The sequence below is a fragment of the Eurosta solidaginis genome, chromosome 4, assembly GCF_040869045.1.
Source record: "Eurosta solidaginis isolate ZX-2024a chromosome 4, ASM4086904v1, whole genome shotgun sequence".
Lineage (NCBI taxonomy): Eukaryota > Metazoa > Arthropoda > Insecta > Diptera > Tephritidae > Eurosta > Eurosta solidaginis.
Genome location: NC_090322.1, coordinates 265,457,235 through 265,476,286, shown reverse-complemented (window position 1 = coordinate 265,476,286; position 19,052 = coordinate 265,457,235).

Sequence of the window (19,052 nt, the reverse complement as noted above, 5' to 3'; positions counted from 1 at the left end):
TAAAAGTGTGCTGCAGGATACAGGTCGTTTCGGCATTAAAAGTTTCTGCTAGAAGTAGACTCTGAAGTATCCAGCCTAAGCTTCATATCCTTCTACCACGCAGATTTCCTGAGTTGCGAAGACGGAATCAAACTTTAAATGGGATGCCAGTCCACAGCTCTATAGGGTAAACTGGAAAAAGCTGGCCCATTTTTTTCCAATTTACCCTTTAGTACGCCGTTGGGCATGGGGAATACAGCTTATGCCCAGATATAACATATATCCAAAACATTTCAACCGCTAAACCCAATTTTGTTGATTCGTCGGTGTGGTTCACAGCTTGTTTTTTAGTTTTTGTATTCATAGCGAGTGTATTTGCTTTGTTTCACTTCCTGCTTTATATTGATACAGACTTATCAGTCGCCGTAGATATGTTTTGAATTAAAGTATTTCCATAGAATTTTTCAAGTTTATCAAACTTTCCAGAACTTATAGTTACACTATGCATAAAAATAGACATTTCATAAAATTTTGGAAACGGTTGAGAATGAAGCTTAGCACTCTGCAGCAGCCATCTCACTTTATTGATAGCTTTGATAAAGTTTATAAGCACTGTTCAAAAACATTGAAGCACTCAGTCTTTTCTCTCAATACTTTTTTTATTTGGAAGCCTGATCATGTAAAGAAGAGGAGTTCTTTCTATCGAAATATTTGTTTTACATCAACTCAAGTGTATCAGGACTGATACACCGCTGCGTAAGAGCAACTTTTTTCCATTAAATAGAGAAAGTTGCGCAATTATTGGACATGCGGTATCATTTCAAACAACTATTATGAATAAAACAATTTTGTTTCTGATTTTTGAGATTATGGGTACGAATCAAGCATTATGGCATCATTGCCATAAAAATAGGCCCAAGACTCACAAGGTTCCTTCGACAGATGTCGCAGCGATATAAAAATCAATTAACAAGAAACAGAAAAGAAATAGGAATTATGAGTACAAACGAATCACCGATTTGAAGACAGGGAGGCTAGAAGCAGCTTCCGAAATAGATCCATACAACGAGCTATTGCAGTTGTCTTCAAATTTTTTTTTGCTCTACAGAGAATAAAAAAAAATTTCAATTAAGAAAAAACAGTAATAATGACAAGAGAAATTATTGCTAAAGCCTTGAGTTCGATTCAGACCCATGATCTTATATACTCAGCGTACTTTGCACACAGAGTATATTAACTTTGATTGGATAACGGTTGGTTGTACAGGTATAAAGGAATCGAGATAGATATAGATTTCCATACATCAAAATCATCAGTGTCGAAAAAAAATTTGATTGAGCCATGTCCGTCCGTTCGTCTGTCCTTTAACATGATAACCTCGATGACATTTGGTATGTAGGCTCCTGGACACTCATCTCAGATCGCTATTTAAAACGAACGATATTGGACTATAACCACGCCCACTTTTTCGATATCGAAAATTTCGAAAAATTTAAAAAGCGCGATAATTCAATACCAAAGTCGGATAAAGCGATGAAACTTGATAGGTGGGTTGAACATTTGCAAGCTGTAATTTGGCAGTCGTTGAAGATATCATGATGAGTATATAAGAAATTATGTCAACATTCAACTGCAGTTATGATATGGTGCAACAAAATACAAAAATAAAAGAAATTTTCAAATTGGGCGTGGCTACGCCCTTTTTCATTTGATTTGTCTAGAATACTTTTAATGCCATAAGTCGAACAAAAATTTACCAATCCTTGTGAAAATTGGTAGGGGTATAGATTCTATAACGATAACTGTTTTTTGTGAAAATGGGTGAAATCGGTTGAAGCCACACCCAGTTTTTATACACAGTCTGCAGTCTGACCTCCGCTCGGCCGTTACCACGATAACTTGAGCAAAAATCGATGTATCTTTGCTAAACTTATTTCACGTACTTATCTGAACTCACTTTATTTTGGTGTTAAAAATGGGCGAAATCCGACAATAATTACGCCCACTTTTTCGATATCGAAAATTTCAAAAAATTAAAAAAATGCCATAATTCTATACCAAATACGAAAAAAGGGATGAAACATGGTGATTGGATTGGTTTTTTGACGCACAATATAACTTTAGAAAAAAACTTTGCAAAATGGGTGTGACACCTACCCAGGGATGCACCTTAGCGTTAAGCTAATCGTTTATCAAAAAATTTCCACCGTTTCCGTTGAAACACTTCGAAATATTATCGATAAAGAAATTAGCAAGATAAATTGTATCTCGTTTTTAACCGAAACGAAAAGCTTTCTCGTTAACGTTAAAAACGTTAACAAAAACGTGATAATTTATGTTTGAATTGTGCTGGCAATGCTATAGCCATGGTGAAGCCGTAAGGTGGTAACAGCGAGCGGACATACACACACAAACTCCATGTAGTTTGTTTGTGTAATTCGTTGGTGGTAATGTCAAAAATACTCTGAGAAATGTTCGTACTGTCAAAATTCATGAGAAAAGTTGCAATCAGCTTGGCTAATGCTTTCACCTTTAATGACTCCGCCATGAATCAGCTTTGCCAGCATAGTTTGAAATTAATAATCAACATAAACGATTTGATTTCGTTTTGATATGGCAGAAAACGAAACGAAATCATTTCGTTAATTTGACGTTCTTAACGTTAATAAACGAAACGAAATGACTTTGTTTCGTTTATTAACGTTAATCGTTCGTTGGTTAAGCATGCCTGCACCTACCATATTAAGTAGAAGAAAATGAAAAAGTTCTGCAGGACGAAATCAAAAGCCCTTGGAATCTTGGCAAAAATACTGTTCGTGGTATGACATATATGAATAAATTAGCGGCACCAGACAGGTGATGTTCTGGGTCACCCTGTTCCACATTTTGGTCGATGGAGCCGGGCCCAAGTAGCGCTCTAGGCGCCATTTTGATGCACTTTCTCCTGGAACCAATTATGTGTTGGCTGATGTACCCTTCGTATTGCTTTACTCAAACCACTTGGTTAAAACTATAAATTTAATGATGTCCTTGATGCGGCAGTTTGACACCGTTCATAAGTCGGGAAACACATAGTTACCTAGAGTTCGGGGCCGAAAGTTCGCGAGGGCTGGGCACTCGCAGAGCAATTGGGTAACCGATTCTTCGGCACCCTCCTGTCTACAGCTCCTACACCATTGTAGGGGATACCCATTGTACTCGCGTGAGGGCCAAACGGTCAGTACCCTGTAATATTGGCCGTGATTCTGTATATTTCCTGCCTATACCTATTTATTGGATCATCGGTTCTTTTCTGGTTGTACTCTGGCCAGATTAGTTTGGTGGTTCTACAGGTGTCCGTAGAGTACCAATCACGGATTGCTATTTTTCTAAGATAGGTGAGAATGTCTCTTTCAATTGATGTGAGTGGTCGATGCACCGCGACTGCTTCTGTGATGTCTAACGATGCTCCCGCTTTTGCTATTTCTTCCGCTTTTTCGTTGCCGTCAACGTTCCTGTGGCCGGGTACCCAGCTGAGTATGATAGCTGTCTGGTTAGCTGCTTCACGTAGCACCCTCTTATAGTTATCGACGGCTTTTGAGGATGTGTACGGTGATTCTAGCGCTTTTAGAGAGGATTGACTGTCGGAGTATATGACTACCTCACCGTCTATCCGGTTCTGCAGCAAGAAGATGCAGGCCCTCTCTATTCCTTGCAGTTCTGCTTCGAAGATGCTAGCTGTGTTTGGAAGGTGGATGGGGATTGCGACATTTAGTTAGTTGGAGAAAACACCTGCGCCGACGCCGCAGTCCATTTTGGATCCGTCAGTGTAGAGTGAGGTGACCCCTCCCTGCCAACTCTGCACCTTGCAATTTCTGTCGAAGATCAGTGTTTGTGAGAGGTAATCTGTTGTCGAATCGACATCGGCGAGCCTTGTTAGGATGTCACTGTGGCCATATCATTTCTCTGTCCAGCATCCAGACTCCCTTAGCCTGATGGCTGTGCTGATCGCTGTATATCTGGTGTGGAGGGCCAGTGGCAGCAGGTTAAGTATAACATTTAGTGCGTCTGTCGGGCACGATATAAATGCACCTGTTACCCCTGCGCATGCTGCCTTTGTATTTTGTCTAGTTTTTTAGTGTTGTATTGCTTGTTCAAGGCAGGCCACCATGCTATGGCTCCGTACGTCAGGATGGGCCTCATGACCGCCGTATAGAGCCACATCATGGGTTTTGGCTTTAGCCCCGAATTTCTGCTGAATATTCTCTTGCACGAGTAGTATGCGATATTCGCCTTCTCTACCCTTTTTTCGATATTGGTTTTCCAATTTAACTTGTTGTATATTACGACGCCTAGGTACTTAACTCTAGTTGAGAGCGAGATTTCCGTACCATCTAGTGAAGGAAGTCGAAATGTTGGTATTTTCGTTCTGTTACTGAACAGTATCAGTTCTGTTTTGCTAGGGTTATGTTGAGGCCGCACGATGTCGCCCAGGTATGTAGCCTGCTTAGCGCATCCTGAAGGATGCCGCTTAGCGTGGAGGGAAAAGCCCCCGAGACTGCAATGACCACGTCGTCTGCGTATGCTACTGCCTTAACACCATTCTTGTCGAGTTCGAGTAGTATCTCGTTTAGTGCAATGACCCAGAGTAGTGGCGAGAGGACCCCGCCCTAGGGTGTACCTCTACCAACTTTGCGGGTCATTGTCACTGAGCCCATATCCGCTTGTATGGTTCTGTTTTCCAGCATTGATTGAGTCCATCCACAAATGTGGTTGTCAACTCCGGCCCTTTGCAGGGCTTTCACAATTGTGCCGGTTTCGACGTTGTTGAACGCGCCTTCTATATCTAGGAAAGCTGCTGGTGTGAATGGTTTGTAGTGTAGTGATCTTTCCACAAAGCCCGTTAGTTCATGGAGGGCGGTCTCCGTAGATCTTCCCTTCATGTAGGCGTGCTGTGCCTTTGACAGGTTTGGTCTTGTTACCATACCACTACTGAGGTAGAATATCAGTCAAATGTAGTTAAATACCATAGAGTTATTGCAAACTTTGTTAAGGTTAGACCTTTAGGAAAAATGGGCATGGTCCTTAACAGATTATGATTATCTTCACTTAGTCTATATAATTTGGCAAGGATAGTGTCTGAGCCTAATTTAAATGTAATATCTTTAACGGCTTTTGGCTTGCGGCTTGGTAAACTCCGAAATTTTCTTCTGCTAAATGTGGGTGGCGCCCGCCCATATTTAAAATTTTTGAAGTTTATGTTTTGCGTCATAAAACCACGATTTTCGTCCGATTTGTTGTGGGTGAAACTTTAAAGGAAACTTTAAATTTCTGTACTGTATTGAATTAACACGATTTTTTTCTACTGTTCTTGTTACTTGTATATCAAAAAATGTTTGACTTAATATAAATGTATGAATGTATGTATTTATGTATGTATGTATGTATGTATGCTTGAAAAATTGAACCGTTTGCGTTGTTACTTTTTTGAGTTTATATCACTGCAATGATGATATATCTAAAGCTATCTATCTTAATTGTTGCTGGATTGCTTGCTGATATTGCAGAAGATTTAAAATCAAACGTTCAAGGCATGTACAAGCAAGCCTATTGCATACCGAACAAACAATGGTGTAAACGATTTTTAGAAGTAGTGAATGCGACCGAATAGCTGGTTGTTCTTATAACATATCATCATCATCACAGCTAAGGTGTTTTTGGCAAGTCGCCAAGCATTATTTGTCTGACGTTGCAGGAGGGAGATCGCATGCTTCATATCCAGGACCATAACTTAACCTTCCGCTTTCCTATCCCTGCCTACTGTTGAAGGTATTGCAAGGCCTGATGTCATCAGTATTACAAAATAAAAAATATATGAAATTTAAAGAATTTTCATAAATGTGAAAACTTTAAAAATGTCAGGCCAAATTTATAAGCAAATTTTTTTACTTCATGAACTAAGCCTTATCTAAGGTGCAAATTTGTTAGGTAAGCATTTACTTACGTACTTACTCACTTTCACTTTTTTTTTGAAAGTATACAACAACACATTTTCCTTTCTTTAGAATATATTTCCCAGATTTCTTGATTTGATTTCTGTTCATTTGTAAACGTTTTGTTGCAGTGACATCAGAAAAAGCAAGAAATGTCAATGCCCATACGAGTAGATTTGCTCTTTGAATGCTAAAGATATACGAGAAAAAAAAGAAACAAAGAAAATATTCGTATATCGTATAAGTATACGAGTATATGTATATACTTACGTATGTTTATATTTTTATAAAGGAAGAAAAGCCGAAGTTACATGAGTCAGTTAGCTTCAGCTTTAACATATGTGCGATTTTTCGAACCAATCCATGAACATAAGGGTGAACCTTAAACATCGCATGAGCCCTTTTCTCAGTACGAATAGCTTCGTCCGTGTCGCATATTTATCTATGCACATCACAGGACTTCACTAGCAAAGCCGATGGGCCTAAAATCGTTACAATATTTTCATATCTTTTTAAAGCTCATACAGCTCATTATTAAATACGCTGCGATACACACCGTCGTTGTCTCGAGAAATCAAGTGCAAGGCGCGATGACCTCCGAAGAGATTTTAGGCCGAGCTTCACTGCCAATTTGCTTCGTGCTCTTTTTTACTTTTTCTACATTCATCTGAGAGGCAGATAAATTTTCACTGAGAAAAAATACATCATAGCGTTTGCATAATCACTGAAGAGAAGCGACCCCGCTTAGAAAAACTTTCTTCTAATAAAAATTTTTTTCTCTAAATTTTCAGTGTTACTTTTTCCAGGGATTGCAACCAGAATCTACATATTGGTAGGCGGAGCACGGTACCACACACCACAGCGAATTTCCATAGAAGCACCATCAATTTTAAAAGCTTCCGGAATCACTCCACCAAGCAACTCATCTTCTTATACTGCCGCCCATGATCCTCAGCAACACATCAGGGCACATGTGCTAAGAAACTTATATATATGGCTGATATTTGCCTTAAATGCTTTAATGCTTCGAAGCGTTTAGGGAGTCCTATGCATAGAACGGGAGGAAGGGGTTTTCTGGTCCCTCTAACCTTTATACTGTGGATGTTGTATCCTCCCAAGACAGGCATCCCATGCCTGGTAATAAACCAAGCCCCTTTAACTCGATTGGGCAAAGACAACAAGTTCGTACACTGCGCGATCAATTTTTTTTTGAAGAAATCGCTGAATAATGAGTCGCCTTATTTATAGCCTTATTGGCAAACCTTCTCAGGGGTATACTTGTTTAGCTCACAATTTCAAGCTGCCCGATAACTGTAGCGTCTTCCAAGAGAAAGTTGCTGTTACGAAGGATTATACGGTGGATGCGATGCTATCTTTCTAAAGTACTTAAAATCTAGCAACTCCCTGGACAGCTGAGCATGCACAAGCACTACCTCTTGCAGGATAACTAGAAACTAACGAAATTTTCGAGTTCATCAAGATCTATGTATCAATGGTGGTAGTGGTTTGGGCCGGCTATTGTTCCGGCCTTAAATACTTGCGAATTCTTTCTGCTGCATCTGCATGGAAGATGCTGAGAAGGAATCATTGAATCATTTCATGATTAACTGTTAAGATTTCGCTAGAACAACTTTTCAATGTAGCTATAAATTACGTCTCCATTATCCAAAATATTTTGACAACAGATCCGTCCTAGTGAACTTCCCCTTCCGGTATAGCTGACTAAGTAGACTTAATCCATGTATTAGTTCGTAGGTCGCAATTATTGTTGATGAACGAACTTGCCACCTTCTCGAAATTTTCTCTTCTATTTGCTGGGATATCAGTCTCTAAAATAAAGGCATTGTCATATGAATATAGAGGTATATAAAAAGCTAAAAAAATAACTTTTATTATCCGAGCGAAAACATTTAATAAATACTTTAATAGTAAAACTCAAAGAAATAAAAATTAATAAATTTTTCGAGGATAAATTTGCCTAATACTAAGGATCACTCTAATCTCCCACCTTGCTGCAAAATTTGATATGCAAAAAGTGGAAGGAAAATATATGTATGCGCTGATTTGACATGCAATACTGTCGTAGGCCTTTGTCTATGCAAATACAAGCATAAAAGCATGCATTTACACTCACATAAATATATAAATGGTAAAAAAAACGGATGATTGCAAGAAAAAGATTTCACACAAACAAACCAAAGTAGAAATATTAAGCTTACAGAGCAAGTGGCAAATGTCGAATGCAAGGTCGTCTTTGCACGTTCTTCATTGGGTGTGCATTGGAATATTTTGTGCATAAATCAAAGTCCTTAACTAAGATCGGCGCAACAAGGTGTTGACATTGCAAGGCTCTACCAAAAAAGTGTTTCATTGCATGATGTATGTGCGCGTATGCTCACACATTCATACATATCTACGCATACACTGAAATAAAATGCTGATTGCCTTATGCAAATAACTGCACTTTAATACATGTATACATACATATAAACATACGCAAGTAAGTGCTAATTCATGCTAAATATCATTTCCATATTATTGGCCATAGATGTGCACTTGTCGATAATAGATAAACACATTAGCAATGGGCGCATTCAGTGGAACACAACTGTTGATCAACCTTTGAGTGATCACTTTCTGAGGGCCGTATTTTTTAACCACTCAAGGGTTTGTATTTTACGTCAAATTACTGATAACACATTTTTATACTCAGTTGAGCAGAGCTCACAGAGTATATTAAGTTTGATTGGATAACGGTTGGTTGTACATATATAAAGGAATCGAGATAGATATGGACTTCCATATATCAAAATAATCAGGATCGAAAAAAAATTTGATTGAGCCATGTCCGTCCGTCCGTCCGTCCGTCCATTAACACGATAACTTGAGTAAATTTTGAGGTATCTTGATGAAATTTGGTATGTAGGTTCCTGAGCACTCATCTCAGATCGCTATTTAAAATGAACGATATCGGACTATAACCACGCCCACTTTTTCGATATCGAAAATTTCGAAAAACCGATAAAGTGCGATAATTCATTACAAAAGACCGATAAAGCGACGAAACTTGGTAGATGAGTTGAACTTATGACGCAAAATAGAAAATTAGTAAAATTTTGGACAATGGGCGTGGCACCGCCCACTTTTAAAAGAAGGTAATTTAAAATTTTGCAAGCTGTAATTTGGCAGTCGTTGAAGATATCATGATGAAATTGGCAGGAACGTTACTCTTATTACTATATGTACGCTTAATAAAAATTAGCAAAATTTTTTTTTAAAGTAAAATTTTAACAAAAAATTTAATATCTTTACAGTATATAAGTAAATTATGTCAAGATTCAACTCCAGTAATGATATGGTGCAACAAAATACAAAAATAAAAGAAAATTTAAAAATGGGCGTGGCTCCGCCCTTTTTCATTTAATTTGTCTAGGATACTTTTAACGCCATAAGTCGAACAAAAATTAACCAATCCTTTTGAAATTTGGTAGGGGTATAGATTTTATGGCGTTAACTGTTTTCTGTGAAAATGGGCGAAATCGGTTCATGTCACGCCCAGTTTTTATACACAGTCGTCCGTCTGTCCTTCCGCATGGCCGTTAACACGATAACTTGAGCAAAAATCCATATATCTTTACTAAACTCAGTTCACGTACTTATCTGAACTCACTTTATCTTGGTATGAAAAATGAACGAAATCCGACTATGACCACGCCCACTTTTTCGATATCGAAAATTACGAAAAATGAAAAAAAAGCCATAATTCTATACCAAATACGAAAAAAGGGATGAAATATGTTAAGGTAATTGGATTATTTTATTGACGCGAAATATAACTTTAGAAAAAACTTTATAAAATGGTTGTGACACCTACCATATTAAGAAGAAGAAAATGAAAAAGTTCTGCAGGGCGAAATAAAAAACCCTGAAAATCTAGGCAGGTATTACATATATAAATAAATTAGCGGTATCCAACAGATGATGTTATGGGTCACCCTGGTCCACATTTTGGTCGATATCTGGAAAACGCCTTCACACATACAACTACCACCACTCCGTTTTAAAACTCTCATTAATACCTTTAATTTGATACCCATATCGTACAAACTCATTCTAGAGTCACCCATGGTCCACCTTTATGGCGATATTTCGAAAAGGCGAACACCTATGGAACTAAGGATTACTCCCTTTTAAAATACTCATTAACACCTTTCATTTGATACCCATATCGTACAAACGAATTCTAGAGTCACCCCTGGCCCACCTTTATGGCGATATCTCGAAACGGCGTCCACCTATAGAAATAAGGCCCACTCCCTCTTAAAATACCCATTAACTCCTTTCGTTTGATACCCATATTGCACAAACGAATTTTAGAGTCACCCCTGGTCCACCTTTATGGCGATATCTCGAAAAGGGGTCCAGCTATAGAACTAAGCCCCACGCTCCTTTAAAATAATCATTAACACCTTTCATTTGATACCCATATCATGCAAACAAATTCTAAAGTCACCCCTGGTCCACCGTTATGGCGATATCTCGAAAAGGCGAACACCTATGGAACTAAGGATTACTCCCTTTTAAAATACTCATTAACACCTTTCATTTGATACCCATATCGTACAAACGCATTCTAGAGTCACACCTGGTCCATCTTTATGGCGATATCTCGAAAAGGCGTCCACCTATAGAACTAAGGCCCACTCCCTCTTAAAATACTCATTAACTCCTTTCGTTTGATACCCATATTGCACGAACGAATTCTAGAGTCACCCCTGGTCCACCTTTATGGCGATATCTCGAAAAGGGGTCCACCTATAGAACTAAGCCCCACGCCCCTTTAAAATAATCATTAACACCTTTCATTTGTATTTATTTGTATTTATTTATTTATTTATTTTATTTATTTATTACGGCTTTCCTAAGCCTAACTTAAATCTATTTTACATGTTTATAATTGTCTTCTGGACTATGCAATCTAGAATAGTTACATCTATGTCCTACCTTGGAGTACTATGGATGGGAGACTTCCAAATCATGCGAACAAAGCGTTGTGATTATGTAGTATGTAGGCATTTTACGCATGTTAGTAAAGCGCGAAGGCAACATCTGCACGGCGATGCACTGAGTTAATCGAGTGATGCGTTTCAGTATGTGCTTCGGCAACCTTTTTTGTATGCGCACAAGAGCTTGGAAGTCTTGGCGCTACACAGCAGTATAGTTTCGCTGCACTTCTATCGATGCTATGGAAGTCCGCCTGTCCAGCACTAAATTGGTAGTGTTCTGCAATAATTGTACAATTTTTGTTTAAATTTATTGGAATGACATGATTTAATATCAATCGGTAGTTCATTATATGATTTAAGACCTTTATAATACAGATTACATTTGTCTGCTTCAGTTTTATAAGCCGGCAGATTAAAATCATTTTTATTACGAGTATTTACAGAGTGCACATCTTTTACATATTTTATATTAGTCCTCAAATACGCAGGCAAAGTTCCTTCTATTATGTTTTTAATAAATTTTATGGTATAATAAAAAAGTTGCTGTCTAATGCTAAGCCAATTAAGAGAGCATAGCATGTCTCTGATAGGTGTGTCATACCGTTTTTTGAGAATGAATCTCATAGCGCGGTTCTGTTGCTTTTGTAGCTTGTATATCTGACTATCTCGCAAGATGAAAAATACAGTTGGGCAATAAATAAAATTAGGTTCGATTATAGATCTGTAGACGATGATTTTATACCTTCTATTTAAATATTTGCAGGTTCGTTGTGTAAAATATAACTTTTTCGCTATTTTTCCTACCGTATAATCCACGTGCTCGTTGAAATTCAGCTTATCATCTATTTTTATTCCCAAGTATTTTATAATGCTGACTTTTTCAATTAGTTCGTTATTTATATTTAAGTTTTGTAGCTCATTGTTTTGAAAATTGCGTCTAGATATAACCATAAATTTCGTTTTATTGACATTCACTTTTAGTCTGTTTACGCATAACCAACCATATACGCTGTTAAGATCTTCTTGTAGCTTAGCATATATTTCAGTAATATTGTTCCCACTTATCATCAGCAATGTATCATCAGCAAACAATTTTATTTCACAGTGCTTAATGGAGCTAGTTATATCATTAATATATATATTGAACATTATGGGTGCCAGCACAGACCCTTGAGGTAGACCAACAGGTACCTCCCTTTTATCCGATACGGACGTTCCAATCACTGTTCTTTGGTATCTGTTAATTAGGAAGTCTTGAAACCATTTTAGTTCTATACCAGAAACGCCAATGCAAGAAAGCTTTTTCAGCATTAATTTTTGATCGATCGTCTCGAATGCACGCTTTAAATCCAAAAACACAGCTAATATGTGTTTTTTCCTGCTTAAGTCTTCTTTCCAGTTAGCTAAAACCAAATTCAAAGCACTTTCACATGAATGTTTTTTTCGAAAACCAGATTGTTGAGGTATAATAATATGTATGATATGGATACAAATAAATTCTAAAGTCACCCCTGGTCCACCGTTAAGGCGATATCTCGAAAAGGCGAACACCTATAAAACGAAGGCCCACTCCCTTTTAAAAATACTCATTAACACCTTTCATTTGATACCCATATCGTACAAACAAAGTCTAGAGTCACCCCTGGTCCACCTTTATTGCGATACCTCGAAAATGCGTCCACCTATAGAACTAAGGCCCACTCCCTCTTAAAATACTCATTAACTCCTTTCGTTTGATACCCATATTGCACAAACGAATTCTAGAGTCACCCCTGGCCCACCTTTATGGCGATATCTCGAAACGGCGTCCACCTATGGAACTAAGGATTACTCCCTTTTAAAATGCTCATTAACACCTTTCATTTGATACCCATATCGTACAAACGCATTCTAGAGTCACCCCTGGTCCATCTTTACGGCGATATCTCGAAAAGGCGTCCACCTATAGAACTAAGGCCCACTCCCTCTTAAAATACTCATTAACTTCTTTCGCTTGATACCCATATTGCACAAACGAATTCTAGAGTCACCCCTGGCCCACCTTTATGGCGATATCTCGAAACGGCGTCCACCTATGGAACTAAGGATTACTCCATTTTAAAATACTCATTAACACCTTTCATTTGATACCCATATCGTACAAACGCATTCTAGAGTCACACCTGGTCCATCTTTATGGCGATATCTCGAAAAGGCGTCCACCTATAGAACTAAGGCCCACTCCCTCTTAAAATACTCATAACTCCTTTAGTTTGATACCCATATTGCACAAACGAATTCTAGAGTCACCCCTTGTCCACCTTTGTGGCGATATCTCGAAAAGGGGTCCACCGATAGAACTAAGCCCCACCCTCCTTTAAAATAATCATTAACACCTTTCATTTGATACCCATATCATACAAACAAATTCTAAAGTCACCCCTGGTCCACCGTTATGGCGATATCTCGAAAAGGCGAACACCTATGGAACTAAGGATTACTCCCTTTTAAAATACTCATTAACACCTTTCATTTGATACCCATATCGTACAAACGCATTCTAGAGTCACACCTGGTCCATCTTTATGGCGATATCTCGAAAAGGCGTCCACCTATAGAACTAAGGCCCACTCCCTCTTAAAATACTCATTAACTCCTTTCGTTTGATACCCATATTGCACAAACGAATTCTAGAGTCACCCCTGGTCCACCTTTATGGCGATATCTCGAAAAGGGGTCCACCTATAGAACTAAGCCCCACGCCCCTTTAAAATAATCATTAACACCTTTCATTTGATACCCATATCATACAAACAAATTCTAAAGTCACCCCTGGTCCACCGTTATGGCGATATCTCGAAAAGGCGAACACCTATAAAACGAAGGCCCACTCCCTTTTAAAAATACTCATTAACACCTTTCATTTGATACCCATATCGTACAAACAAAGTCTAGAGTCACCCGTGGTCCACCTTTATTGCGATACCTCGAAAATGCGTCCACCTATAGAACTAAGGCCCACTCCCTCTTAAAATACTCATTAACTCCTTTCGTTTGATACCCATATTGCACAAACGAATTCTAGAGTCGCCCCTGGCCCACCTTTATGGCGATATCTCGAAAAGGGGTCCACCTATAGAACTAAGCCCCACGCCCCTTTAAAATAATCATTAACACCTTTCATTTGATACCCATATCATACAAACAAATTCTAAAGTCACCCCTGGTCCACCGTTATGGCGATATCTCGAAAAGGCGAACGCCTATAAAACGAAGGCCCACTCCCTCTTAAAATACTCATTAACACCTTTCATTTGATACCCATATCGTACAAACAAAGTCTAGAGTCACCCCTGGTCCACCTTTATTGCGATATCTCGAAACGGCGTCCACCTATAGAACTAAGGCTCACTCCCTTTTAAAATACTCATTAACACCTTTCGTTTGATGCCCATATTGTGCAAACAAATTCTAGGGTCACCCCTGGTCCACCTTTATGGCGATATCTCGAAACGGCGTCCACCTATTGAACTAAGGATTTGATACCCATATCGTACAAACGCATTCTAGGGTCACCCCTGGTCCATCTTTACGGCGATATCTCGAAAAGACGTCCATCTATAGAACTTAGGTCCACGCCCTTTTAAAATACTCATTAATACCTTTCATTTGATACCCATATCGTACAAACGCATTCTAGAGTCAACCCTGATCCACCTTTATGGCTATATCCCTAAATGGCGTCCACCTATAGAACTATGGCCCACTCCCTCATAAAATACTCTTTAATGCCTTTCATTTGATACACATGTCATACAAACACATTCCAGGGTTTCCCTCGGTTCATTTTCCTACATGGTTATTTTCCCTTATGTTGTCACCATAGCTCTCAACTGAGTATGTAATGTTCGGTTACACCCGAACTTAACCTTCCTTACTTGTTTATGCTATGTTTACTCAACAGGTTTTGAGCTGCTGGATGACAGTTACTTGACATTTTGAAGTTTGATTCATGAATGTCATTTTCCTCCTTGAGGTGAAGTTTAAAAGATATTTCAAAAAGTAATTTTTCTTAAAATTCCAGAACAACTTTTTCATTTGACCACACGCCATTCATAAAATAAAAATTCCATAACTCAACTGTTGAGAACATGTTTGCAAAGTATCAATTAAGTTGTCCAATGAAACTTTTGTTAAACTTAATTTAACAGTTTGAGTATTCACTGTTTCATGTACTCTCTTTAACTTGATTAAGAGTTACGAAGTGATTGATGGTTGGCTGAATTTAACCACTGCTAAATAATCATTTTCTTAATGTGCAACTTTGAGTGGTAAAAGTAATGAGATATTAATTACAGTGAACAATGGAGCATAAAATTGCAAGAAAGAAAGAGAGGGAAAAAACAAGTGGGGGATAGCAAACAATATCAGACCAATTCTAAATATTCTCGCGGAATTTTGTTCTCGCGGATTATTTTATTCCCGCGGAAAAATTCCTCCAATTCTTTTCTCCTAGGGAGAAGAAAAATTGGAGAATAGGAATTTCGAATTTTCGAAGTCAGCTGTTTTGTCAATTGAAATTTCGTTGCGCATTTCTTATTTTGTTTAAAAAATTGAAGAGTTTAATTATTGTTGCGAATTTGTTTGAAATTAAGAAATAAGGTATAAACAATGCACATTATTGCATTTCATGTGGTATACATTGAAATGAGTAATGAGTTGGTGCCACAGCAACATCATTTTACATTTTTAAATTTTCCTTGTATCATAGTCTGTAAGGATTAAAATTCATAGACTTAAACAAATAAATAAATAAATAAATAAATAAATAAACAGAGGATCATAAGAAGAAGACGGCGGATTAACACAAATCCGCCGGAGTTACCTGCTTTCATTCTGCAAAGCAATTTTCTGGCGGCCACATCGAGTTGAGTTCGCCTTTCACCATATGCCAAAATCTAATTAAGCCTTCTTAAAAAATCCTTGCGCAATTTCTGGATGGCTGCATCAAATATACAAAGAACTCTTCCGTTGCTTATGATATACTTTTCGACTTAAAATAAAGAATATTGTGGTTGCTGTTGTTGTTGTATTAACAGTGAGAATATTGTGGTAGAATGTAAATACATATTTTAGCGCAAATTTGTACAAATAAGTGTTCTTTCTTAAAAGAACCAATTTCCTTTAACTATTTTGATGCATTCCCTTCAATTTAACTAGTGAAAAAACTCCTATGAAATGGCAAAGAAATCTCCCTCTCCCTCACATTCATAATACCTACTTTTCTCCCATAACCGGTTTCCTCTTTTTCGAACATTGTTCAGAATAGGAGGAAAGGGAGAAGTGAAAAAACTCTCAAGGAATTTTTATTTAGAATACGAGGAATGGGAGAAGGGAAAAAACTCGCACGGAATTTTTGTTTAGAATTGGGCTGTATATCAAAAGAGCCTGGGAGGGAGAAAAAAGTTCTGCAAAATTATGCCAAATATCCGCATTTTTAAAGGAACGTTACGAAATTGCCTGATGATGATTACGTGGCGGTTTTCGAAATGATACCATCGCAATATGCCAGTAAATGTTTCTTTCTTTCTTTTCAGTTTCTCTTCGAAAAACATAATAATTGAATATTCAATTATTATAAAGCGCTGTTAAGCTCATGAATTCTTAATAATAAGAATTAAAAAATTTGTTTGAATTTTTGGTAAAATTTGAATATTTTGCGCAATTTTGCAGAGCCTTTTTTCTGTGTACGAGACTTTGTTTGCAAGCAGATATATTGGTGGCCCGGAAATCGACTCACAGAGCATGCTTAACTTTTATTCACTGTTAAAGAGCGATGGAGATGATGAACCCGATATTCCTCTATAAAAAGTCGGAAACTTCTCTATATCAAATCGATAACTTTTTAATCACAAATCGGTGAAATCGATAAGTTTCGATAATAAAATAATAATTTCTCATCTGCTTGTTATCGTTTGTTTATATTGAAATTTTATCATGATAAAATTGAATCAGGATAAAACAATAATAAATTTGTATCACCGCGATAAAAAGTCGGAAACTTCTCTATATCAAATCGATAACTTTTCAATTACAAATCGATGAAAATCGATAAGTTTCAATATCACATTAATAACAAAATCGATAAATATTCGATAATTTTTTTAACAACATACATATAGATAACCTTTTAATAAATAATTGATAAGTTTTCTATTAAAAGTCGCTAGCTTTTGATAAAAAAACGATAAATTGTTGATAAAAAATCGAAATTTTTTTGATAACACAATAACAAATCGGTGTTACACTAATAATAATTCGATTGTTTTTTGTTATCATTTCGATAACTTTTCGATGGCAAACTGATAACTGCTGGACGATAAATCGATAACATACCAATAAAAACTGGTGTCCCATTAGTAACATTTCGAAAACTATTCGAAAACTATTTAATAACGTATATTAAAATTTAAAATAAATTATCTAGAATTTATTGATAATATATCGATAACTGCTGAGGCCAAAACGATAACTTTTCAATAGTATATCGATAAGTTTTGGCCAATAAATCGGTAACATACCAATAACGAATTGATAGCACGCTGTCCGAATTCTGTCACGGCTTCGGTTTTGGCTTAAATTATTACTTAAATTACTTTATATTCCTCCGCTGCTTTTTTTGGCTTCCTTCCTTTCGTTTCTTTTCCTTTGCTGTTGTTTCCTTCACCTGTCTTTCTACACCTTTTCTTTCCTGCCCTTTCGTTGCCTTGTCTGGATTTGCTGTGTGATTTTGCTCTTATCTACGTACAATATTTCCACATAACGGTATAGTGTAGTGACTTTACTTACATTTACATTCTGTATTCCCCCTTCCCGTGAGCAAAGCTTTTTAACCTTAAAAAATCTTCAAAATAATATGTAGTCTAATAAACTAACAATTTAGCTATTATTCTTAAATTTTATTCGGTAATGACGGCATTTTTTTTAAATTTTTTTTCACAAAGCGAAATCAAAAAGTGTTGTATAATTATTTTATTTGATAAATAATTTATTATTTGATTATCATATGATTTAAACAAAATAATTCTCTCGCGCAATTAAATAATGTACACTAAAATATGCAAATGCATGTATGTAAACAAATGTTTGCCAACAACAAATTGCTTTTGGTTAAAGTTTAATTACTCACTAATTTAAGCAAATTTTTATGTTTACATATGTTTACTAAGCTAAATAAAATTAAAACACGCTTAACTAATTTAGTAGTAATTATTAAATGTTTAGGTGAATACAGAACATAACAGATATCTGAAGCTAAAATTGGATATTTAATGGTAAAATAGGATTGAGACCACGAGGATTTGCATTTAATCTTAAGTCGTTCCTCAAAAAAGCTAAGCCTGCTTTTACTTCAATCGACTCAAAATATGCATGGGATTATATAGTTTTCAAGAGAATCACCTTAACTTAGTTCTGATTAACAAAGCTCCACATTGCTGTACAAAAACCTGAGTTTCATGTCTAACACCTGCAAAGTTATTTTTGTGAAAACTTAATCGAGACGTTCAAATAAAAACAAATAAACTAAAAAACTCCAATTAAAAACAAACAAATAATCTTAGCCTAAATGAAACAGACAATGTATGTTATCACAAAAAACTTATACATACATATGTACATATCTAATGACATAACTTTTAGAAAAAGTACTCATATTAAATACTCGGATCAAAGTATCGATGCTAGTACTCATATTCAGTAAAAGGTATAGAGTTTACCCGAACCAAGTAAGTACTTCGGAATTTTTTACAAAAGTGAAGAAAGTTTTTCTGAACGAAAATCGACACTGATGATGGCACAACGCCGAAACCGGTTTGCCACAAAACCAAATTTGACAAGGGATGACGAAAAATCGTTCCAATATACATCATTTATCCACCCTGTCGGAAAATCAACAAAACAAGATAAGTCAAGGACGTTTAGGTATGGACGAAACCGAACATTTTGTAATCATTTGTGTGCTCTAACATATATTTTAGGGATACATTTAAAAACAAGTAAAGAAGGCTAAGTTCGGGTGTAACCGAACATTACATACTCAGCTGAGAGCTTAGCT